We start from the raw sequence: 26511 nt of genomic DNA on the forward strand, positions 1-26511 counted from the left end.
CGGACTATCATCATCGACCGGACTCCAAGACTATGAAGATACAAGATTGAAGACTTCGTCCCGTGTCCGGATGGGACTTTCCTTGGCGTGGAAGGCAAGCTTGGCGATACGGATATGTAGATCTCCTACCATTGTAACCGACTCTATGTAACCCTATCCCTCTCCGGTGTCTATATAAACCGGATGGCTCTGGTCCGTAGGACACAACAACAACCATTACAATCATACCATAGGCTAGCTTCTAGGGTTTAGCCTCCTTGATCTCATGGTAGATCCACTCTTGTAAACATCCACAATATCAATATCAATCAAGCAGGACGTAGGGTTTTACCTCCATCAAGAGGGCCCGAACCTGGGTAAAACATCGTGTCCCTTGTCTCCTGTTACCATCCGCCTAGACGCACAGTTCAGGACCCCCTACCCGAGATCCGCCGGTTTTGACACCGACATTCGTGCTTTCATTGAGAGTTCCTCTGTGTCGTCACCGATAGGAAGGATGCCTCCTCCCGTCTCCAAGGACGGTATTTTCGCCAAAGGAGCCTTGGCCGCCGGCCAAACTATCCGGCTAGGTGGTTTTCTTATGACCGCCTGTCCGGCCACCGCTTCGACAATGACCTCTCAAGTCGTCAAAAGCAATCTTCACATCAGCTCGGAATTCGCCGAGCGGCTGGATCCAATAGAGATCTCGTCCGTAAACGAGCTCTTGGATCGCATCGCCGCCCTGGGAGTCGCTACAGACTACAATCAGATTGGGCTTAAAACCGATCTGAGAGATTAACTCTCCCCAGGTCACCCACCATGTTGCAGTGGTAGAGGAACAATGCGGCGACTCTTCTCCTGTATTGAAAACTAGTCATGTCCGGGCTCCCGAACCCCCCATGCCGGATTACCGCGGAGGGACGGACTTCGACCAAGCACTGAACTTAAAGTCAGGCATCGGACTAGACTCGTTGGACAACGTCCAGCAATCCAAGCTTCCAAATTTGGAAACTTCTCGGCCTTCGAGCCTTGAGATGGGTAGGGTTCCGGACTTAATTCCACCCACCCGCCCAGACATATGCGATCTATATCTAATCCGGCAAGAGCCCGCTGAGACAGTACATCACTACTGGGTCAGATTCCTCCTGGTTATGGACAGGATAAAGGACTGCCGAGAGGAAAACGCAATCTCAATTTTTTGCAATAATTGCACGGACGAGGGGATCTTGAACGCCGTCAGCCGTCATGAGATTACACGCTTCACCGACCTGGCGTCCATAGTACGAAAGTACTGTGCGATGGAGAGTTTCCGGACAACCGAAAATAAGTTTTGGGACAATCCGGCCCCGAATACAACCCTAGTCCGCAACGAAAGGGTGCATTACACTCAGGCACCAGATACAAAAACCAAAAAGCAAAAACCCCATAAAGGGCACGGAACCGTACTGGAGGGATGGCTTAGCGGACCCTGTAAAATTCACAGTACAGAAGGCGCCGTCCCTACACATAGCCTTCGAGCATGTTGGATATTATGGCAGGTGGCCAAAAGTGGAGAGGAGCTTCTAGCCCCGGAAAACCACTCCAACAACATCGGTACGGTATCAACAGTCTTCGAGACTTTCGCATCAAATAATATGCGGAAACGAACAATCCGCAGCCTCGCCGAAGTCTACCAAGTAGCAACAACCAATCCATGGAGCGACATAGCCATCACCTTCAACGCCAGCGACGAACCTAAATTCTGAAGAGCCCGAGCTCCAGCCGCACTGGTACTTAGTCCAATAGTGGATGGCTTTCGACTTACAAAAGTCCTCATGGATGGCGGCAGCGGATTAAACCTCATCGACGAGGAAACCCTTCAAAAAATGGAAATAGACTGGAGCCGTATTGAGCGAAGCAGCACAACCTTTAGAGGAATAATCCCTAGCCGGGAGGTGCGCTGCACAGGAAAAATCACACTCGATGTGGTATTCGGCTCACCGGACAATTACATATCCGAAGAAGTCACGTTCCAAGTGGCCCCGTTCAACAGCGGATATCACGCTATATTAGGACGAGTGGCATTCACAATTTTTCAAGCCGTACCCCATTACGGGTACATGAAGCTCAAAATGCCTGGGCCCGGCGGAATAATCACTCTCGTTAGTGATTCGGACATAGCACTCCGCGCCGAAAATAAGACAGCCGCATTAGCCTTAGAGGCACTATCCGAAGCCCTAGCGGCAGAGGAACTCACCGCGCTGCGCTCTACGGTGAACAGGGACGATGTGATACTCGATAAGAGATCCAAGTCCACCTCCTTTAAACCAGCAGATGAAATAATAAAATTCCAGGTCCACCCAACGGACCCGACAAAGACGGCCTCCATCGGGGCACAATTGAACCCTAATGTAGACGCCGCACTGCGAGAATTCCTTCGGGAAAATTGGAACATTTTTGCCTGGCACCCCTCGGATATGCCTGGAATCCCACGCAGATTGGCAGAACACAGCCTAAACATCCTAAAAGGATTCAAGCCAGTCAAACAGGCTCTTCGAAGATTTTCCGAACCCAAAAGATAGGCAATGGGAGAAGAGCTAGCCAAACTATTGGAAGCCGGATTCATCAGAGACATCAAACATCCGGATTGGCTAGCAAACCTGGTAATGGTAACAAAGAAGGACAAATCCTGGTGCCTATGTGTCGATTTCAAAGACCTAAATAAAGCCTGCCCAAAGGATCCCTTCCCCCTCCCCCGCATCGACCAAATCATCGATGCCACTACAGGGCACGATTCATTGTGCTTCCTAGACGCATACTCCGGCTATCACCAAATCAAGATGGCGGAAGCAGATCAAGCCGCAACGGCATTCATTACTCCATATGGACCATTCTGCTTCAACACGATGCCCTTCGGACTTAAAAACACCGGCGCAACATATCAACGCATGATTCAGACATGTCTGGCTACCCAGATCGGCAAAACAGTAGACGCATACGTAGACGATGTAGTCGTCAAAACTAAACACGTCGAAACTCTAGTAGACGACTTGAGGGTCACATTTGACAACCTCCGAGCATATGATATTAAGCTGAATCCGGAAAAATGCGTTTTCGGCGTACCAGCCGGAAAGCTCCTGGGCTTCATTGTATCCGGCAGAGGAATTGAAGCAAATCCGGCCAAGATCCGAGCTCTATCACAGCTGGATATTCCAAAAAACCTAAAACAGATCCAGAAATTGACTGGATGCGTGGCGGCCCTTAGCCACTTTATCTCCCGCTTAGGAGAAAAGGCATTGCCCCTATATCGCCTCCTCAGGCACACCGAACACTTCGAGTGGACGGATGCTGCCACCGCCGGACTCGAAGAAATAAAGGCCATATTGGCAACGAATCCGGTCCTGGCTGCGCCCAACCTGGGCGAACCAATGTTGTTATACATCGCAGCAACACATCAAGTTGTAAGCGCGGTACTCGTCGTCGAACGAGAGACAGAAGAGCATAAATTCCCACTTCAAAAACCGGTGTACTACGTATCCACTGTGTTAACTCCCTGCAAGTCCAGTTACCCGCACTATCAGAAGATAGTGTATGCGGTGTTCATGGCATCCCGGAAGCTCCGACACTACTTTCAAGAGTGTTTGATAACAGTGGCCTCCGAAGTACCACTTAACGACATTATAAACAACCGCGACGCAACGGGCAGGATTGCAAAATGGGCCGTTGAGCTCTTACCATTCGATATAACTTACAAACCTCGGCGAGCTATAAAGTCACAAGTTTTGGCTGACTTTGTCGCTGAATGGACCGAAGCCGAACTCCCTAAAGAGTACGGCGCATACTCCAATTGGATTATGCACTTCGACGGCTCTAAAATGATGGCCGGACTGGGGGCTAGCGTCGTATTGACGTCCCCGACCGGTGACACAGTCCAATACGTACTTCAAATAATGTACACGGACTCCAACAACGCAGCCGAATAAGAGGCCCTTTTACACGGTCTCCGGATGGCAATCTCCATGGGCATTCAACGCCTAGAGGTGCGCGGGGATTCAAACCTCGCAATATCCCAAATAAATGGAGACTTTGATGCCAAGGATCCGAAAATGGCAGCATATCACAACGCTGTCCTAAAAATGTCAGCTCGGTTCGACGGACTCGAATTCCATGACGTAGCCAGGGATAATAACCAAGCGACCGACGTATTGGCACGCATCGACGCAAAACGTGACGCTGTCCCTCCAAACATCTTCCTGGAACGGCTGTTCAAGCCATCCATACTATGGGAAGAGGAGTCCGGAAATAACAAACCGGAAGCAGCCACACAAACCGACACAGAGCAATTTGACATAAACGGCGATTCCGCCGCTAAAATAACACCTTCAGCCCACGACATAATGGTCGTAATCGCCCCGTGGACAGAACCATTCCTAGCCTACTTACTTAGGCAGGAACTTCCCGAAGACCAAAATGAGGCCCGCTGCATAGTTCGGCGATCTAAAGCCTACAAGGTCCACAAGGGAGAACTTTATAAAAAAAACACAACCGGAGTCCTTCAAAGGTGTATCTCCGAAGAAGAAGGGCGAGACCTCCTGGCTGAAATTCACGCCGGACTAGGCGGACACCACGCTGCAGCTCGGGCTATTGTAGGAAAGGCATTCCGTACAGGATTTTATTGGCCAACCGCCCGGGAAGATGCTCAGGACTTAGTCCAAAGATGCGTCGGCTGTGAGCTCTTTGCCAATCAGAGCCATATGCCAGCCACCGCCCTCAAAACTATACCCATTACCTGGCCGTTCGCGGTCTGGGGGCTTGACATGGTTGGACCACTTAAAGGGGGAACCCACAAGCAACGATACCTATTGGTCATGGTGGATAAATTCACCAAATGGATAGAGGCCAAGCCAGTTAAAACGGCAGAGTCCGGACCAGTGATAGACTTCATATCCGGAGTAGTACACCATTACGGTGTCCCCCACAGCATCATCACCGATAACGGCACAAATTTTACGGCCGACGAGGTTAAATCATGGTGCAAAAATATGGGCATTAAGCTCGATTACGCTTCAGTCTATCATCCTCAAACCAACGGTCAAGTGGAACGAGCAAATGGTCTAATAATGAGCGGCATTAAACCCAGATTAGTGCGGTCCCTTACGAAATCAGACACGCACTAGGTAGAGGAGCTCGACTCCGTACTCTGGGGGCTGCGGACAACGCCCAACCGTACTACCGGATTCACACCATTTTTTATGGTGTACGGCGCAGAGGCAGTTCTGCCCTGCGACATTATTCATGACTCACCTCGAGTGCGCATGTATGAAGAAAGAGAAGCCGAGCTGGATCGGCAGGACAGCTTGGACGCATTGGAGGAAGAACGCGACGTCGCCAAAGCTCGTTCCACATTCTATCAGCAACAGGCTCGAAGATATCAAAGCAGAGAAGTACGGGCCAAGACTTAAAATGTTGGCGAACTAGTTCTACGCCTGCCGGACAAGAAAAAGGACAAGCTCAAGCCCAAATGGGAGGGGCCCTTCATTATCGATCAAGTCCTGACCGGCGGAGCGTACCATCTACGAAATGCGTCGGATAACCGACTCGAGCCGAACCCATGGAACGCAACCCACCTCCGAAGATTCTATGCCTAGCGCCGGACTAAGAGTTCGTCCTCTTCCCCTGCTCAAATTTTTTATACTTCAGCTGTCTTTTATTTCTCTTTCTTCTCTTAATCTCCTATCAAAAAGCCCTTAAGGGCCTACTTGCATATTGTTCGCACACACTTGATGTGCCATCCGCACTCATTATACCTGGGGGCTTCTTTACCAGATGCTTAAATTATAAGGGCTTTATGCCCAGCACATGTGTCAAGCTTCCACATGTACCTTTTATTCGCCATTATATGCATCGATATGACTTAAGTTTTGGCCAACTGGGTTGCCTGGCTCCTGTGCTTACCCCTACGTTCCCGATTGTTCGGCTAGGAGGTAAAGGGAGCACCTCTGCGATTGTTACTGCCGGGTCAGCCGGATGTGTATCTCAGACTAGGTGAAGCCGAAAGCTAGCGTTCTTAAGGGAATATTTGGTCGATGACTTGAAAGATGATTTTACCTACTTATTTATCTGCCCCCAGATGTTTTTCTGCTTTTTTCGCAGTCCGGACATGCACTTTAGGGCATGCCACCCCCAGAGGAAAGGAACCCTTAACGGAACTATTCTCCCTGGAAGATGTTTCTTACTAACCATGTAATATAACATAACTAGTTGGGCACTTGTCTGATAAAGCACTAATGACCCTTACGCCTGGTCTCCATGCATACCCCGGTTGTTTCATAACCGAGAAGGTATTCGGACACACTCCGGACTCTAGGGTCCCGAGGTCGAAGCGAAAAGGTCGGCAAAGACAAACAATCTACAATCCGGCTAGAAGGCATTTTACATGTCATTTTATAATACATTGTCAAATTGACTGACTGTATTCTTCCTCAATCCCGTCTAACAGGCTGTCTAATTTACAGTCCTGTTGGGAAAACTTAGCGGCCAACTCTACTTGGCCGTATACTAAACTTACAAGTATCTCCTTCCCATCGGGCCCCACAGGTCCGACCTCCGCCATGTGGTTGGGATCCGCCTTCTTGTACCACGTCTTTACCATGGCCCAGGCCTCCCTGGCACCTTGGCGGGAGGCCAAAATCTTCCATAAATGGAAGCGCTGCCGCACTCCCTGAAGCTTCTCCGCAAGCTCCCCGAGACCCTCGGGTAAGGAAAAGGCTGGCCATAAAGCCTGGATGACGCCGCTCATTGCCTGCCGAACTCGTTCGATCAGTTGCAACAATTCGGGAAGTTGATCACCCGTTGATACGGGCATCTCCTCTGCAGGGCGACCTGTGAGTATACCTACAGACATATTTTGTCAATTGACTTCCTCGCCGAACTCTTCTTTTCAAAGAAGTTTGCTCAAGCACTTACTATAGATGCCGCGACGAAGCTGCTGATTCTCCTTAACGGAGCCAGACAGCTCGGCCCGAATGCCTTTCAGATCTTCTCCAAGCCGGGCATGGGCATCCTGAAGCTTGTTCCTTTCATGCTACACCTTATGCAGCACCCTCTCGCCGGCCTTCAGCTGGCGCAGAAGTTCTTGCCTGTCCGGATCTTGTCCGGCAGCACCTGCAACGTCATTATCAGACTTGCGCACATGCCAAACACTACTTATCTTTTTAAATAATGTGTTACCAGGAGAGGTCCCTGTGTTTCCTCCTGCGGCAGCGAGTGCGGCCTCAAGTTGAGCCTTACACTCTTGCAGCTCCTGAGACAGTTGGGTATTCTTCTCGGTAAGACCCTGCGTTTCATATGATCCTTAAATCAGTTAATATAACTATTTTAAGTCTCGGGGGTACTGGCATATATAACTATTAAATTCTCTTACCCGTATGTCTTTTACATACTGCTCCGTGGCTCTGGTCAAACCATCTTGAGCGGCACGGAGGTGCGCGTCCCCTGCGTTAAAGGCATCCAACGCCTCAGGGGAGAAGCACGCGTCACGAAATACTGTCCGGCGGCGCCTATGGTTCATGGCACTCTCCACCTCAGACTTGGTGGCGGACAGTCTGTTGGCATCCTCCGTTGGAGGAGCATCCGGCTCGTGCCTTGCGCTCGCCTCCCCCTCCGGACCAGGAGCTGGAGCTTGGCTGGTAGAGGCCGGATTGGCAATCTCTACGCCCGCAGTCCGGCGGGCGCTCTTCCTCCTATAAATGTCATGAGCACTCAAACGCTTCCTAGGAACGTTGCTCTAAATAACGAATTGTGAGCTATACCTTTGCGGTGACATTTCAATCCGCGCCGCGCTCCTCTTCCGCCTACTGGTCCGGACTGACCTTTGCTGGTCAGCCACCGCGGGCTCGGCTTCTCGCCCTAGGGGCGCCTCCTGCACAACGCCATCATATACGGTGGTCAGAAATAAGCAAGGAAGAAACGACGGTGTCAGGACTTCGGTCGCAATCACCTGGGAAGCCGGATATAGTCCGGGATAGTCGGCCGTGATGGCAACTAAAGCATTGTCCATGCTGAGCTGGTGGAACACCCCGTCTATTAGCTCCACCATTATGTCCGGATCCACTTCGGAGGCCGGATCCCAGGATCTCTCTGGATCCTCGGGTTGCGGAGCTGGACTTAGCATGTCCTTCACGATCCGGCGCAGCTCCTGCGTCGAAAGAAGAACACAAGATAAGAAACTTAAGTTTCAAAAAGCATGGGTCGGGCACGCAGAATGTTCGCTTACCCAAGGCCAGGGATTATTCATGGAGAACCCATTTAACGGGTTTGTCCGAAGGAAATCCTCCTTCTCCCCCTTATACAGGCCGGTCAGGATCGTCACGAGGTCTTCGACCGAATCGGGCCCTTGGCGTCCGTGACGGGTGGCATCGTCCTCCCCGTTGAAATCCCACATGGGGTGGCCCCTGTATTGTAGTGGCTGCACCCCCGCATAATGCATGTTGCCATGACTCCAATCATGGTCAACCCGGAATGGGCCAGTAACCTTATTCGGCCCATCAAATGATGGACGCTCTTGTCTTCCTCCAGTTGGGGGCTCTGCGGACGCCAACTAAGGCGTTTCTTCAGAGGAGCATTGCTGAACTCCGGGAGGCCGATCCGAACAGGGTCCGGCAGCGGAGCGTCTTCTATATAAAACCATTCGGAAGGCCAGTCTTCGGACGCCTTCTTAGGGGTTCCGGATGGATATCCGGTCCCGGCAATGCGCCATATTTCGGCGCCGCCCACTTGATATATGGACCCCTCGTGAGAGCGGGGCACAAGACAGAACAACCTCTTCTACAGTGCGAAATGGGGCTCGACGCCCAGGAACAGCTCGCAAAGAGCTAAGTAACCCGCAATATGCAGGATTGAGGCGGGCGTGAGGTGATGAAGCTGGAGTCCGTAGAACTCCAGCAGCCCGCGGAGGAATGGACGTACAGGAAATCTGAGCCCCCTTATCAGATAGGGGACGAAGCATACCCGCTCCCCTTTGTTGGGACTTGGGGTAGCCTCCGCCTGCTTCCCACCTTTGTAGGTGGCTAGCCCGGCTCGAACCGGAACCATGAAGGCCGGAGGGAGATATCCCCCCGCTTGGAGCTTCACCAGCTCGTTGTGCGAAACAGAGCATCTCCTCCAATCTCCCGGCAAAGGACTAGGAGCGCGAGAAGAGGAGCCGCGTCGACGGTCCATGATGGAATGGATTCTTGGTCGAAAGCGCTCCGATGAGTATTCGCGGGAGGAAGATGGTGATTTGGATCTGGATTCTTGCCTCTCTTATAGGCAGATTATTCGCACAACTAGGGGGTAAAACATAAAAGACACCCTGGCTTTTCGCATTCGCGCGATGCGTGGAAGAAGACCATTATTGGGCGTGGAAGCCAAGACGCGCAACATTGATGAGGAAGCCGGACACTGTTCGGCAGGTACATGGAACTTGAAGGAGAATCCGCCTTGCAACGCCGAAGACTATACACACGCTGGACTTATCGTCATTGTAGCCTGGTTCGGGGGCTACTGAGGGAGTCCTGGATTAGGGGGTGTCCGGATAGCCGGACTACCATCATCAACCGAACTATCATCGGCCGGACTATCATCATCGACCGGACTCCAAGACTATGAAGATACAAGATTGAAGACTTTGTCCCGTGTCCAGATGGGACTTTCCTTGGCGTGGAAGGCAAGCTTGGCGATACGGATATGTAGATCTCCTACCATTGTGACCGACTCTATGTAACCCTAGCCCTCTCCGGTGTCTATATAAACCGGATGGCTCTGGTCCGTAGGACACAACAACAACCATTACAATCATACCATAGGCTAGCTTCTAGGGTTTAGCCTCCTTGATCTCGTGGTAGATCCACTCTTGTAAACATCCACAATATCAATATCAATCAAGCAGGACGTAGGGTTTTACCTCCATCAAGAGGGCCCGAACCTGGGTAAAACATCGTGTCCCTTGTGTCCTGTTACCATCCGCCTAGACGCACAGTTCGGGACCCCCTACCCGAGATCCGCCGGTTTTGACACCGACAGTGGCCTTCTTGCATAAGTACTGCCCCAATTCCTACATCACAGGCATCTGTTTCCACAATAAATTTCTTGGAGAAACCAGGTAGAGCCAGCACTAGGGTTGATGTCAAAGCTTGTTTCAGAAGCACAAAAGCTTGTTGTTCATTGTGTGTCCAATGGAATGGGACTCCTTTCTTGAGAATATTAGTGAGTGGTTTGCTAATCACGCCATAGTGAGCTATGAACTTTCTGTAATAACCAGCAATACCTAGAAACCCTCTCACTTCTTTAGCAGACACAGGTACTGGCCAACTCTGGACAGTAGTTATTTTTGAAGGATCAGTAGCTACTCCCTGGCCACTAATAACATGCCCAAAGTAACTAATTTGAGATTGTGCACAAGCACATTTGGACAGCTTTACTTGCCACTGATGTTGTAACAACAGCTTCAACACTTCCTCTAGGTGCTGCAAGTGCAGTGCATAAGAAGCACTGAACACTAGGATATCATCAAAGAAAAGCAACACAAACTTCCTGACACAGGGTGACAATGTATCATACAAAGCAAAGTTGAATGTATTTGGTCCCCCAGTAAGGCCAAAAGATAATACCAGAAACTCAAAATGCCCCAAATGAGTTTGAAATGTTGTTTTATGCTCTTCCCCTGGGGCTAGTCTGATCTGATGGTATCCTGCTCTATGATCCAGTTTGGAAAACCAACAAGCCCCAGCTAACTCATCCAACAACTCATGAATGACAGGAATTGGATACTTGCTCTTGACTATGATAGCATTCAGTTTCCTATAATCATAGACATGTCTCCATGTTTTGTCCTTCTTCTACACTAATATCACTGGAGAAGAAAAGGCACTAGTGCCGGGTCTTATAATTCTAGCATCTAACATTTCTTTCACTTGCTTTTCCATTTCATCTTTCAAAGCAGGAGGCAGTCTATAAGGCCTACTAGACACTGGTTAAGCTCCAGGGACTAAAGGAATTTTGTGATCATACTTTCTCCTTGGAGGAAAACCAGAAGGAGCTTCAAGTACAAGATCATACTTGGTTAGGAGTGCTTGTATCTCAGGAGGTAGTTCAGATACAGCTGTATTTTCAGTCACTAGCAAGGCTGACAGTTCCACCAAAGCATAGACCTGAGGCACATCATCTTGACCCAATAGTGTGACTTGCTGGTTTTAATATTGGAAGGATAGCCAATGAGCAGCCCAGTCGACCTGCATTGGACTGTGAGTAGCCAGCCAATCTAAACCCAGAATACCATGGTAAGATCCCAAGGGAAAAACTCTGAAGTTACTGACAAATTCATGACCAGCACAAGACCACTTGCCATTCAATAACTGTTGAGAGCATGGAACTGTACTGCCATTAGCCACTTTTAACCAGGTAAACTGGCATAGAAGTTATGCCTTGCATTGAAGTTGCTACTGTGCAATCAAGAAATGAATATGTGCTGCCTGAATCGACCAGAAATACTAACGGCTGTCCTTGCAAGTACACCTTCAATTTCATGGTTGACACTGTTGGATCTGAGTTATCTCCCAAAGTAGCTGCAGACAAACAGATAGCATTGGCTTCACCAACAGATGTGTCTTCAGAGTCACTCACATCGGAAGGCATGTTCTGAACATAATCCAGCATTTCTTGTACCACATGCAACTGAATCTCTTGCTTGCAATGATGGTCACGAGCCCATCGCTCCCCTTAGATTTTCTGTAAGCACGCAGAGCAGCCCATCTATCTTCAGTTGGACCAGTACGAGCTTGATCTGTTGATTTCTTGTCCTCCAGTATCTTGCTTACTGAAGATCGAGAGCTAGGGTAATTCTGGCGTTTACTCCCATGGTTTGCATTGTTCTGGTATGTTGTATGTTCACCCAATTCTTCTGACAGCAAGGCTAGTGCATATGCTGAATCGAGGTCTTTAGGTTGCTGAATCCCAACCAACAAACGAACTGATGGAGTTAATCCTTCCATGAATCTGGTGACGTAATGCACAATATTTGGATTAGTCTCATAGGCAGTCAACTGATCATATAATTCGGCGAATCGCTCGACATATTCCTCAACCAAACTAGTCTGTCTGATGTTGAACATCTGGCGCAATAGGTTCTGGTGCTTGTTTCTACCAAACCTGGAGTGCAGAAGATTGTAGAATTCAGTCCAATTGACATGAGGGGCACGACGCTGGATTGGTTCTAGCCAGCGTGCAGCTGTGCCTTCGAACTACGCAGATGTAAACAACACCCATTGATTCTGAGGAGTGTTCCACAATCTGAAATAATCTTCGCAGCACGATTGCCAGAGCTTGGGATTGGATCCATCGAAACGTGGCAGCTCAATTCGAGGGCCAAATCCCACAGCATCAGACTGGAGCGGACGAAAAAATTCCGGGGCCTGAATGATTTGCCTCAACGGGTTGGGTTCTGACTGCATACCTCGGGCGGGAGGGGGCACATACTTCGGAATTGTTCCTCGGTGATCTGCTTCGCCGTGGAAATTCTCGGATCCTCCCGATCCGCTGCTCGGCACGGCCTTGGGCGACACCGTTGTTCCTTGCGGTGACGAAGGGGTGGTATGGCACGCCGTGGTGCTTCGGTCCACCCCAATCTCTCCGTGGAGTTCGTCGAGATCGACACCGATGGTGAGCTTGACATCGTCGATGCGGCCCGAGAGCTGGTTCAGCTTGCTGTCGAGCTTGGCGAGGGCGGCGGACATCTCCTCACTGCGCTCCGCCAAGCTCTTGGAGAAGGCTGCGTCGAAGTCAGCCCGGAGGAGTTCGTAGATGGCCTTGGTCTCCGGCGGAATTCTCTCCATGGCCTCGGCGCGGCGGCGGTCGGCGAATCGTGTGTGGTGGTGGTGGACTGGAAACTCCAGGACTAGGGACGGCTCTGATACCAGATTGTGAGGTCTAGGGTTTGTGTTTAGGCCATCGCCATGGAATTCGAATTGCAGAGGAGGGATTACAGGGGGGATAAGGTTTGGCTCACGCAGGAGCACACACACACCACACGCTACCGCTAGCCGTTATGCCATCGCCAACTCGAATCATCCTGGATACAGGTATAAGTATTGCCGTGGCTCAGGCCCACTCAGGCCCAGCCAGCTGCGCGGGCAAGCGAGGCTGCCTCTTGGGCCGGACCTTTGTTTGAACCTCCTCTTAGCGCTCCTCTTGGACGCTGACAGTCTGCGCCGTGCGTGCAGTCGTCGGCTTCTTGGAGCGCATCGGGTTCATCGGCGTGGGGGGCAACCTGATCACGTACCTGACCGGCCTGCTGGGCATGTCAACCGCGGCCGGCGCCGCCGTCGTGAACGCCTGGTCCGGGACCGTGCTGGTGCTGCCGCTCGTCGGTGCGGTAGCCGCCGACTCGCGCCTCGGGCGGTACCGAGCGGTCCTGATCGCCGGCGCGCTCTACCTGCTGGTCAGTACTAGCACAAACTTCGCCCCCTCCTCTGTTCCGAGCATCGTATGCGTGTCGTGCCTTGATTCCATTCCCAATGTGCGGTAGATAGTTGTGTGGTGGAGGTGGCTATGAATTTGATTCCATGCCCAATGCGCGGTAGATAGTTGTGTGGTGGAGGTGGCTATGAATTTGATTCCGGCGAGGTCTGGTTCAATCCCCGTCACGGAATTGATTCACTGGCGCGTCATACATACAATGATATAATAACAACAAAAATCTGGATCGATGATCTCCTTGAGATTTCAGAATCCAGACCTGTGCAATCGGAAGGGGATGGACAGATCAGCAGCCATCCATGTGACGAGGCTGCTAGTCAATCTGAGACCAATAGTAGCCCGACAGAAAAAATAGGACAAGTTCTAGTAACACTAAATACATCAGTTCGACCTTTGACGTCTCAGTCCACTGCCACCAACACCAGCGCAAGTAGTGCGATGTCGAGTTATTTATGCCAAAACCATCATGTTGGAGCTAGGTTAACAGGTCGATACAATTTCTGAGGTTGGGCATGAGGAACCACCAACTCTATGCCTAACGACTAACGCAAAGCACCGATTGTTCGATAAACACGCGAAAATAGCAAAATGACAAGTTGGGCCCATAGGGGCCACTGTTAATTAGTAGGGCTCAAAGTGCTCACGCCGCCTCGCGCTAGGTAGCTCTCGCGCTCGCGCTCGTGCTCGTGCAGGACCGCCGCCGCCGCCGGCTGATCTCCCTCTGTAAGACAATAGGCTTTGGGGGGAACCGGCACAACCCTCTAGGGGTGGCCTATCACATATATATATAATGAGGTGGTATACAACGTTACAATATACACATGTAAATACAGTCTAACACCCTCCCTCAATCTTAGCCACTTTCTAATGAATCTAGAAAGGTAACATTGCGCCTGCAAGTCTCAAACTGTGGCAAAGGCAATGGCTTGGTGAAGATGTCAGCAAGTTGATCCTTGGAAGAAATAAACTTGATCTGTAGTTGCTTCTGAGAGACACGTTCACGCACAAAGTGATAGTCAACTTCAATGTGTTTCGTTCGGACATGGAATACCGGATTTGCAGAAAGGTATGTAGCACCGATGTTATCACACCAAAGAACAGGAGGCTGTGATTGGGGTATACTTAACTCCTGAAGCAAGGACTGTACCCAGATGATCTCTGATGTGGCATTGGCCACAGCCTTATACTCAGCCTCAGTACTGCTACGCGAGACAGTAGCCTGTTTCCGAGCACTCCAGGCAATCAGGTTAGAGCCAAAGAAGACAGCATAACCCCCCGTGGATCGCCTGTCATCCGGATTGCCAGCCCAGTCTGCATCAGAATATGCTGAAAGACAACCAGAGTTAGACGGCCGAATATGCAAACCATGAGCCACCGTGAAACGAATATAGCGCAAAATCCGCTTAACAGCAGACCAATGAGTGTCACGGGGTGACTGCAGATACTGGCAGACTCGGTTAACAGCATAGGAAATGTCTGGTCGCGTGATCGTCAAGTACTGGAGCCCACCAACAATACTCCTGTACTCTGTCGCATCAGAAGAAGAAAGAAGCACACCATCAACAACATTGAGCTTATCAGTGGTAGACATGGGTGTAGTCGTCGGTTTGCACTTAAGCATCCCAGCTCGCTGCAACAAATCCAGAGAGTACTTCTTCTGCGTCATAACAAGGCCAGCAGCACGAGAAGTAACCTCCACACCAAGAAAGTAATGAAGCTTCCCAAGGTCCTTGACCGCAAAATCAGCACCAAGTGAGCGAACAAGCGCAGTAGCAGCCGATTGAGAGGAGCTGACCAAAATGATATCATCTACATAGACCAACAAGTACATAGTAACCTCAGGCCTTTGAAGAAGAAACAATGAGGAGTCAGCAGTTGATGATGCAAAACCATGAGCACGAAGAGCCATTGCAAGACGAGCATGCCAAGCACGAGGAGCCTGCTTCAGACCATAAATTGCCTTGGACAGACGACAGAGATGATCAGGGCGATCCGGATCAGAGAAACCCGGAGGCTGGCGCATGTAAACCTCCTCCGCCAAGACACCATGAAGAAAAGCATTTTGAACATCAAGCTGACGAAGAAACCAACCTCGAGTAACAGCCAGAGAGAGAAGAAGTCTGATGGTAGTAGGCTTGACCACTGGACTGAAGGTGTCTTCATAGTCAAGTCCAAAATGCTGTCGAAAACCACGAGCAACCAGACGAGCCTTATAGCGCTCAATGGACCCATCAGAATGCCTCTTCACTTTGAAACCCCATTTGGAATCAATGACATTTACCCGTGATTGTGGAGGAACAAGAGTCCATGTCTGATTGCGAAGAAGCGCTTGATACTCCTGCTCCATGGCCTCTCTCCAGTGAGGAATGCGCATAGCAGCTTGATACGTGCGTGGCTCAGAGGATGGATCTGCGAGAGCAGCAGACATGCACGCCGCTAACCAAGCAACTGTGCCATCGTGACGTTGCTTAGGCTGAAAAATGCCACTCCGACTGCGCGTATGTGGACGTAGAGCAGCAGCAGGAGCCGGCGGAGGCGAAGGTGACGGAGACGTGACGGTCGCCGGAGATGCAGGAATCACCTCAGGCGAGCTCGGGACAGACGACTCCGGGCTGCATGGCGAAGACTGGCCCGACGACAGGGGCTCAGAGGCCATGGGCGAACCGAGAGTGGGCGAGGCCAGCTCCGGTGACACCGGCCCAGACGGCCTTGGCGAGGCGAGAGCAGGCGAGGCCGGCCCTGATGAGAAGGGCCCAGACACCCTGGGCGAGGCAGGGGCGGGCGAGGCCAGGCCTGGTGATGACTGCCCCGATGCCCTGGGCGAGACGGGGACCGAGGAGGCCGGCCCAGTCGGCGGGGTTGCAGGGCGCGACGATGGCGAAGGCAGCCCAGAAGCCAGAGGCGACCGGGCCAGGACGTCGATCGGCCGTGCATGAGCACGGAAACCGAGGCCATGCAGGGGCGCCATGTGCTCCTCATGCACAACAGAAGGTGCCGAGGATGAAGGCGATGGAGACGAAGAGGAAGATGGCACTTCCAGAATCTCCAAACGAGCCCCACGACCAGTGCCTGCACCATGGTTAGGCAACAATAGAGGAGAATATGCAACATCATCAAATTGGTCAGAAGCAACAGAGGATGAATGCATGACAGGTGGCTCGGTAGTGGACACAGGGAGTTTGGCAAAGGGAAAAACATGCTCATCAAACACAACATCCCGAGAGATGTAGACACGATTAGTGGGCACATGAAGACATTTGTATCCTTTATGAAGAGAGCTATAACCAAGAAAAACACACTTCTTGGAACGAAACTCGAGCTTACGCTTGTTATATGGACGGAGATGGGGCCAGCAAGCACACCCAAACACCTTGAGAAAGGTGTAGTCCGGTTGTTCATTAAGGAGAACTTCAATGGGAGTCTTCATATTCAAAACACGAGTGGGAGTACGATTGATGAGAAAACATGCAGTGGTGAAAGCATCACCCCAAAAACGAAACAGAACAGATGCATGGGCCAAAAGAGTCAGACCAGCTTCAACAATGTGACGATGCTTACGTTCTACTGAACCATTCTGCTGATGTGTATGTGGACATGCTAAACGGTGAGTGATCCCAAGCGACTGAAAGAAGGAGTTGAGGTTGCGATACTCGCCACCCCAGTCCGACTGAACATGAACAATTTTGTGCTTGAGAAGGCGTTCAACATGTTTTTGGAACTGAACAAAAATGTCAAACACATCAGATTTACGTTTGATAAGATAAAGCCAGGTAAAGCGGCTGTAAGCATCAACAAAAATGATATAGTAATTATGACCACTAACAGAAGTCTGAGCAGGACCCCATACATCTGAAAACACAAGTTCTAAAGGATGTTTCACCTCACGACTGGACTCCGAAAAAGGAAGTTGATGACTCTTCCCCTGCTGACAAGCATCACACACTGCTACATCTTTATTACTAGACACACTAGGAAGCTCATGACGACGCAAAACATGCCGGACAATAGGTGTGGCCGGGTGACCAAGACGAGCATGCCACTGTGATGGAGATACCCGAACTCCACTGAAGACGCGAGCGACGCCAGGATGCTCCAGACGATAGAGACCTTGGCAGAGCCGCCCACTAAGAAGAATGTCCCTCGTGCCCCGATCCTTAATAAAAAGATCAAAAGGATGAAATTCACAAAGGACATTATTATCACGAGTGAGTTTAGGAACTGAAAGAACATTACGTGTCACAGATGGAACTCGAAGAACATTGCGAAGTTGAAGACTCCTATTGGCATGTCTAGTGAGAAGTGATGCTTGACCAATATGAGAGATGTGCATACCTGCTCCATTGGCGGTGTGGATCTTGTCGGAGCCATGGTAGGGTTCACGAGTGTGAAGCTTCCCCATCTCACTGGTCAGGTGCTCTGTCGCCCCAGAGTCCATGTACCAGTGGGGATCAATGGAGTAGGACTGAGTGTGTCCCTGTGGCTTCTGCGGCGGCGGACGGTCAGCCATGGCGACCTGACGAGCAAAGTTGCGTGTATCCTTCCCGTCATTGCCGAGACCAAGAAAACCCCGCTGGAAGCGCTTGTGACACTTCGAGGCCCAGTGCCCATCGCGACCACAAAGCTGGCACACACGTGGACCGCCGGCCCCTGGTAGCGTCGCAGTAGGAGGAGGGGCCGAGGCGGGTGGTGGTGACTGCCCCGAAGGAGCCCTGGATGAAGCAGAGGAGCGACCACCCTTGGTGGCGGCGTTTGCCGAGAGGGCGCTGTTACCCCTGGATCGGCGCGTCTCGACTCGTTGCTCAGTAAGCAGGAGGCGTGAAAAGACCTCGTGTGCTGGCATGGGCGTGGAGTTGCCTCTCTCATTGATGATCTCGACTAGGGCGTCATACTCCTCATCAAGACCATTGACAATAAACGAGTTGAACTCGGAGTCGGTGAGGGGCTGTCCAATGGAGGCCAGCGTGTCGGCGAGACTCTTGACTTTGTTGTAGAACTCAGTGGCGGTGGAGTCAAGCTTCTGACACTCCCCAAATTGGCGACGGAGCCCAGATACACGAGCCTGCGACTGTGCCGCAAACGAGCGCTCAAGAATAGTCCATGCCTCGTGGGACGTCTTGGCGAAGACAACAAGCCCAGCAACGGCCGGAGAGAGCGACCCCTGGATGGAGGAGAGGTTCGCCTGATCCTGCCCTGTCCAGACACGGTGAGCCGGATTATAGACCGGACCGTGCACGCTGTCAACCAGCGCAGGAGGGCAAGGGAGAGAGCCGTCGACATAGCCAAGCAGATAGTGACTCCCAAGAAGCGAAAGAACCTGCGCGCGCCAGAAGATGTAATTGTCCGACGACAACTTGATGGTGATGAGATGGCCGAAGTGAAACGGCGGCGGCGGCTGCGATCCCATCGAGGAGACTGGCTGAGGTGAGACCACCGTGGAGACAGTCAGAGGGGCAGCCGGCGCGGTGACAGAGGGCGCGATGGCCGCGGTTGACGCCGCGAAGCCTGCCAGCGCGACGTCCTCTCCCACCAGCGGCGCAGTGGCCGAGGGCGCGACAGCCGCGGTTGACGGGGCGGCGGCGGTGTGGGCCACAAGCGCCTGCCCGGGCGAAGTAGCAGCCGGCGGGAGCGCGAAGAGGGAGCCGACGCTCCGTGTCCCGATCGGCGCCTGAAGGGAGGCGGCATCCAGCGGCCTCGAGAGAAGTGCCGCGAGGGAGGCCGGCAGAAAACCGGTGGCGGTGGAGCCGGACGCAGCGGCGGACGTCATAGCAGTCGGGCGACGGCGACGGCGGGCGCGGCGGCGGTTTAGGGTTTTTAGGCGGAAGCGGACGTAACCTAGCGTGATACCATGTAAGACAATAGGCTTTGAGGGGAACCGGCACAACCCTCTAGGGGTGGCCTATCACATATATATATATAATGAGGTGGTATACAACGTTACAATATACACATGTAAATACAGTCTAACACCCTCCTCCGGCCACCTCCGGCCCAGCCAAGCACAGATCCGGGACCCTCTCGGCGTCCTCTCTCCATCCATCCCGAAGCCCGGCGCCGTCTTCACCGGCTCTCTCTCCCCGCGGAGTTTGAGTCGGGCCCTTCCCCTCTCCCTGTCCCGCTCCCGTGCGGCCGCGCCGGGCCGCACCGGAGCGCCCCTGCAAGCTCGAGCAGGCCCCCCTGCGCCTCCTTCTCCTCTCGCCGCCGCCGGAGGCGTCGCCGGGCAAAGCCCTGGCGGTGCAGCGGCGGCGGGACCTCTCGGTCGTTGTCTTCGAGAGCGGGGGCGGCGCTGCTCCGCTGCTCCGGGCTGGCCCCTGCAGCCCAAGGTTGCTCCCCGTCATGGTCTTCGGCTCCGCTCGGCGTGGTGGCGCGGGAGCCTCGGTGGAGTATTGGTGGTCCACGGGAGGGCTGGCTGCGGCCGGATCTGGCCGGGCGTGGTCGGATTCGGCCTGCCAGTGGTGGTTTCCTGCTACGATGCGGTGACTGCGTGGTGCGGTGGCTGCGACACGGCGGGGCGACCTCCTATCCCCGGGCCTGGCGTGGCGATGTTGGACTCCGGGGCGGCGGCCCCGGGATGGTGGTTGATGTGTCGGCGGCCGGGAGTTCGCGCGGGCGACGCGGCGGCCGCGGTGTGCTTGGTGGAGGGAGGCTCGTCTCATGTCTGGGCAGCTCGATTGGCTCGGCAGCGAGGCATGGTGGTGGTCCCTGCGTGGCGATGGCGCGGTTGCTGTGGAGGGGGTGTGCAAGTCAGTGGAGGTGCTGGTTGGCGTCGGTCGACCGCGTGGGAGTGGTGGTGTTGCTGATCCGGGCGAAAGCTTGGCCGGTGCTAGCTGGCCGGCGGCGGCGGCGCTCGTGGGCGTCGCTTTCTTCCTTGGAGGCGCCGTCGTGGTGAGTTGTGCATCCTCATCTCTCGGGTCAAGATCTCCGGGCGAAAGTCAGGATCCTGGTTGGATCAGGCGGCGGCGTCGTCTCAACGTCGTTTTCCCTCTTGAGGGCGCTGTCTTGGAGATCTTGGTCCCTTTTGTGCTTCCTGCAGGCTGGACGTGCACGACATCGCGGTCGGCAGGTGCCCGGCCGGCGGTGAGGTTGGTGTGGCGTTGCGAAGCATGTGGCAACGATGATGATGGCGAGCAGAGCCTGAGTCGCGGCTTGTCCTTTTGATGTCGAAGGTCCGGTGCGCCAATGGGTGTGCCCATGCTGGTTTCTGGCTGTGACAGAGAAGTCGGAGTTGCGGGAGGCGAGGCCGCTGCGGCAACGATGACTCCATGAGGGCGGTTTTCAGCGTGCGGCGCTCTCAGGGTGTTGCATTGGTCTAGGTCGGTGCGAGGCTTGCAACTTTCTCCTGTGATGCTCGTCAGCAAAATCGGAGCTGCCATGTCCTCGACGTTGGGGTCGACTGTTTGGCGTTGTTGTGGCCAGGTCATCCGTGTGTGCCCCTTATGGGGTCTGTATCTAGGTTTTCGCCCGGTTTTCCTCTAATTAACCGGGCAACTCTCTTCTCCTTAATCAATGAAAATGGCAAATCTTTTGCCTTGTTTCAAAAAAAAAACAAGTTGGGCCCATCGGTCGGACTGACGTGGCGTGCTTGTGTGCAGTAAGCTGAGTTGGACATGGGTCCCACATGTTAATGACGATACACACATTTGCAACATTTTCGTGTGCACATTTGACGGGGCGAACGCTCGCGCCGCTGCTTCCCCATCCGCTGTTGTCGCCGGCGTAGGCAGCGGTGGCGGTGGGCCCATCACCGAAGGAACCGGGATCTGGACGCGGGGGCAATCTCCTGGTGCGGTCGGGCCGTGGCCGGGAGGGAGTTGCATGCAGTGGCCAGGGCGGCGGACGTGCTACCCTCCATGATCCGCGGGATCCGAGCTCTCCGGCGATCGTGAGCATGGTGGCGGCCGCGAATCTTCACCCAGATTCGTCGTCAACTCTTCATGTGGATGGTCAACGACGCGATGAGGGCTCCGGTGAGGGGATGGAGGATCTCCACCGGAGAACCGGTGGCGGCATACGTCTTCATGGCGAAGCTCCGCCCGGTTCCAGCCACCCGCGAGATCGGACGACGTGGCTTCAAGTGAAAACCGCGCCTGACTACGGTCTTGGCGGACGATGGCGGCGTCTCTGGCGTTGTTTCCTTCTCGGGGCATCGTTGTTGCAGGTCACGTCAACTCGATCGAGATGTTCCGGGGGAAACCCTAGATCTGGGCCTACCGGATCGGACGATGACGGCGCCTTCAGTGTCATTCTCCCTCCTGGGGCATCGTTTTGAAGGAAGTGTTGGCTGGAGGGGACAAGAGGAGGAGCGGTGTTACATCTACCGCAAGGCCGACGGCGGATCCCGGCGGCATGGCGCCGCGGAGTTTCGGCGACGGGCGCGTGAAGATGGATATGTGCAAGACGGTGGCGTTGTCTGGCGCCGTGGTGGCGTCGACGGCAGGCTTAGTAAGGTTGGTGCATCAGTACCTGCTCCAGAGATAGATCGGTGGAAGATGATGACAGCGGCCTGTGAGAGTGCGTCGGACCGATGTGTGACTGTCCTGACATTGGCTTGACTAGGACATCCGGCTTTAGATGTTAGGCTTTGATGTGATGTCTGTTTGGTATTCGGCTCGGACATTCGGTAACCCTTCATCAAGCGGATAGGTGTAGCGACAGATATTGACAAGATGGTGGCTTCAGTTTCAAAATATACTGCGCCCGCGCTTCTCGAGGTTCAACTTTGACCATAAATTTAACCAACGAGACCGACTGTGACGCGAGCAAAAAATATATAATTGAAAACTTCTTTTGAATACGAATTCATTGGTATAACTTTTGTTCCCGCCGCAGTCGATCTCGTTGATTAAATTTATGGTCAAAGTTGAAGCACGGGAACCGAGGATGTACTTTATTTTAGAATGGAGGGAGTATTAATTTGTGAAGTCTTTGTGAGTAATTAATAAAATGGCTGCATGCATCATCCAGATGTATTTTTTTTCTAAAAAAACATTTGACATCCCGTTACTTTGTTGATGATGAGCAGAGCCTGGGAATGCTGACGGTCTCATCCATGCTGCAAACGCGACAACTTCGTCCCGTGGACTGCCATGGCACAACTACCACCTGCTCGCCACCGCCCTCGACATCAGCGTCACCTGCTCAGCTCGGCTTCTTCTACACCGCACTCTACCTGCTAGCGCTAGCGCAGGGTTTCCACAAGCCGTGCTCGGAGGCCATGGGTGCAGACCAGTTCAATTCCAGCGTGGGCGCGTCCCGGAGCTCCTACTTCAACTGGTTCCACTTCTCTATCTCGTGGGGCTATGCCATCGCGGCGACCGCGGTCACCTACGTGGAAGAGAATGTCAGCTGGACCGTAGGGTTTGGTGCGTGTTGGGCCATCATGGTGGTGTACCTCACTGTCTTCTTGCTCGGCAAGGGACGTACCGGGTAGAGCAGCCGGTAGATGGCAGTTCCTTTGGGCGGCTCACCGAGAAGTTCGTCTTTTCTCGAACTGGTGCCACCATTGACACCCAACGGTGAGCACGCACGAGTGCAAATTGACTTATTGAGTGGGAGATGGCATCACATTGAGAAATGACGGATGTTTCTGCTTGTGCAGGCTTTTGGAGACAAATCAGGACGGATTCCTCGTTAAGCTGCTTCCTATCTGGGTGTCAAGCATAGTGTTTGCGGCGTGCATCTCGCAGATCACTACCCTGTTCACCAAGCAGGGCAGCACGATGGACCGGCGTCTAGGCGGGGCGGCGGGCCTCGTCGTGCCACCCGCGGCGCTGCAGTGCTGCATCAGCTTCACCTTCATCGTCCTGGTCCCTATCTACGACCGTGCCATTGTACCCTTTGTGAGGCACCTCACCGGGCACCCCGGTGGAATCACCATGCTCCAGCGCATCGGCGCCGGGATGGTCACGACCTGCATCAACATGGTCGTCGCGGCGCTCGTGGAAACCAAGCGCCTCCGCGTGACCAAGGACGCGGGCCTGCTCGACCAGCCGGACGTGGCGGTGCCAATGAGCCTATGCTGGCTGGTGCCGCAGTACGTCCTTATCTGCCTCGCGGAGGTGTTCAGCTACATCGGGCTGGAGGAGTTCTTCTACAACCAGGTGCCTGACGCGCTCCGCAGCGTGGGGCTGGCCCTGTGCCTGGGCATCTTCGGCGCGGGGAGCTACGCCAGCGGCATGCTCGTGTGGGCGATCGACTGGGCCACGACTAGGGGCGGGAGAGACAGCTGGTTCTCCGACAACCTCAACCGTGCGCACCTTGATTACTTCTACTGGATCCTGGCTGGCCTCGGCGCATTAGAGGTGGTCGTGTTCTTGTACTTTGCAAAACAGTATGTCTATCGAAACAAACCCGACCAATGAATCAATGAGTAATGATCTGTACGTCCTCCATCAGTTTCATGAATATTTGGCATTTTCCCACCGACGCCTAATAGCATGTATCCTTCGTTAGGAGCCTATCAAGTTTTTAAAAAAAATACTCAATTACACTAGTGGGGTAAATGGTTACTTTGGTGTTAAAAGCTATGTTAAACCGAATATTGTTAGGATAAGATAGTTGTTAGTATCTAGGGTTTATCATATCCCTTGTAACAATCTTGATGTATATCCAGCACCACCATAGCCTTAGTTGGCTGAGTATATACATGAGCTCTAGGCCGCCGTTCTTGGTGAGCCAATCTAATCTACATCTTCTAGTTTCACATGGTATCAGGCCCTCTCGCATAGCTGCTTGATGGGTTCTCCTTCTGCTGGCGCCATGACTTCCTCGGCCATGACCTCCCTTGCTCTGACGGCTTCTCTCTCGGCGCCCTCCACCTCTTCCGTTCCACCTCCCTCTCCCGATCTCATCACGGCCAAACACACCACCTCCATCTACCTCTTGTGGAAAGTACAGATTCTTCCTCCTCTCCGCATCAGCAATGTCACCGGCTACATCGATGGCACCTCTTCCACTCCTCCTCGGCTCCTTCCACCCGATGACAAGGGGAACATGCGCTCAATCCCGAGTATGCTGTCTGTTACCGTCAGGAACAGATTGTCCTTATCTACCTGCTCTCCTCTCTCACGGACGATGTCCTCCAGCAGGTTATTCGCTTTGACACCTCTCGCGCCATCTGGGCGCACCTTGAGGAGATGTATCCTGCCCACTGCCATGCTAGTGTTGTGTAGATCAAGCTCGACATGGCCAACATCCACAAGGACAAACTCTCCATGGTGGATTACTTCGCCAAGATCCGCTCCTACGCCGATCAGCTGGCGGCTGTTGGGCGTCCCATGCGGGACGACGACATCATGACCGCTGTCACCGGTCTGGACAGCGACTATGAGCCCCTCATTACTGTTGTCACTACCCGGATCGATGAGATGACTCTGGGGGAGCTCTACTCCCACGCCCTCTCCTTCGAGCGTCACCGCGAGTATCACGCTGCTCACCTTCATCTTCACGTCGGCGGCTCTTCTGTCAACTATGTCACCCGCGACAAGAACGACAACAACAACAACCGCGGTGGCAACCGTGGCAATTATCGTGGCAAGGGCCGTGGTAATCAAGGTGACCGTGATGACTAAGGCAACAACAACCGCGGTGGCAATCGCGGTGACCGCGGCGGCAATCGACAGCAGGGTGACTACAGCGGCAACCGCGGTGGTGGTGACCGTGGTGACTATGGGGGTGGTGCTGACACCCGCGTCCAATGCCAACTCTGCCGTGGCTCCGGGCACTATGCTTGGGAATGTGGGCAGCGTTATAATCATGCTTTTCAACCCCAACACTCCAAGATGGCAGGCCTGGCGGCTGCCTCTCCGCCGTCTATCCTCGGTGACCTGACCTGGTTCACTGACATGGGGGCGTCCGACCACATCACCTCGGATCTGGATCGCCTCACAATAAAGGAGAAGTACCTGGGGCGGGACTGCATTCATACCACCTACGGCTCAGGTTTGCACATAGCTCATCGTGGTCATGAAATCCTTCCTACTCCTTCTGCAAACCTCAAACTTCGCAACATCTTACATGTTCCTGATGCCGATAAAAATCTTCTCTCTGTTAATCGTCTTGCCATTGATAATCATGCTTATCTAAAATATTACCCTTCTCATTTTCTTATGAAGGATTTGATCACCAAGAGGGTCCTTCTTCAAGGTAGCTGTGAAAATGGACTCTACCCTATTCGGCCCTCACCCTTTCGTGCTCTACCTTTGGTTCGGCTCTATGCTGAAGATTGGCATGCTAGGCTCGGCCACCCATCCACACAAGTCATTCAGCATGTTTTGGCATCCAATAAATTGTCCTCTTCTAGTCGGTCTTTGACGCATGTGTGTAATGCTTGTCAACAAGGCAAAGCACATCAGTTACCTTTTCCTAGATCTTCAAGTGTTTCCTCGTTTCCATTAAACTTGTTTTCTCATATTTGTGGGGACCTGCCAAGACTTCCTCTGGCGGGTTTCAGTACTATGTTTCATTTATCGATGATTATAGTAAATTTCTGTGGATCTATCTTCTTAAACAAAAATGTGATGTGTTTGATGTTTTTCGAGATTTTCTTGCCCATGTTGAACGTTTACTATCTCGCAAACTCATATGCGTTCAATCTGACTGGGGTGGGGAATACGAGAAACTTAGCAATACTTTTTTCCGTCAACTTGGCATCACACATCACGTATCTTGCCCACACACACACCAACAAATGGTTCTGCCGAGCGAAAACACCGTCACATTGTTGACATGGGTCTTTCTCTCTTATCACATGCACCTATGCCTTTGCGGTTCTGGGATGAGGCACACCTCTTTGCCTGTTATCTTATTAATCGCCTTCCTAGCCGTGTCATAGGAAGCATAAGCCCTATGGAAAAACAATTCCATGCCAAACCCGACTACAATTCCCTTCGCACCTTTGGTTCTGCCTGTTGGCCCAACCTCAGGCCATACAACGCTCACAAACTCGCCTTTCGATCTCAACAATGTGTGTTTGATGGCTACTCCGTCACAAGGGCTACAAGTGTCTTCACTTGCCCACAGCCCGGGTTTATATTTCACGTGACG

General features: G+C 52.8%; 1 pseudogene; it reads left to right on the top strand.

The window, feature by feature from the left end:
• LOC123071575 (protein NRT1/ PTR FAMILY 5.10-like) overlaps positions 1–23828 on the top strand; it is a 26342-nt pseudogene extending 2514 nt beyond the window's left edge.
• Positions 23829–26511: the final 2683 nt, after the last annotated feature.

Source organism: Triticum aestivum, chromosome 3B (genome assembly GCF_018294505.1).
Source record: "Triticum aestivum cultivar Chinese Spring chromosome 3B, IWGSC CS RefSeq v2.1, whole genome shotgun sequence".
NCBI lineage: Eukaryota > Viridiplantae > Streptophyta > Magnoliopsida > Poales > Poaceae > Triticum > Triticum aestivum.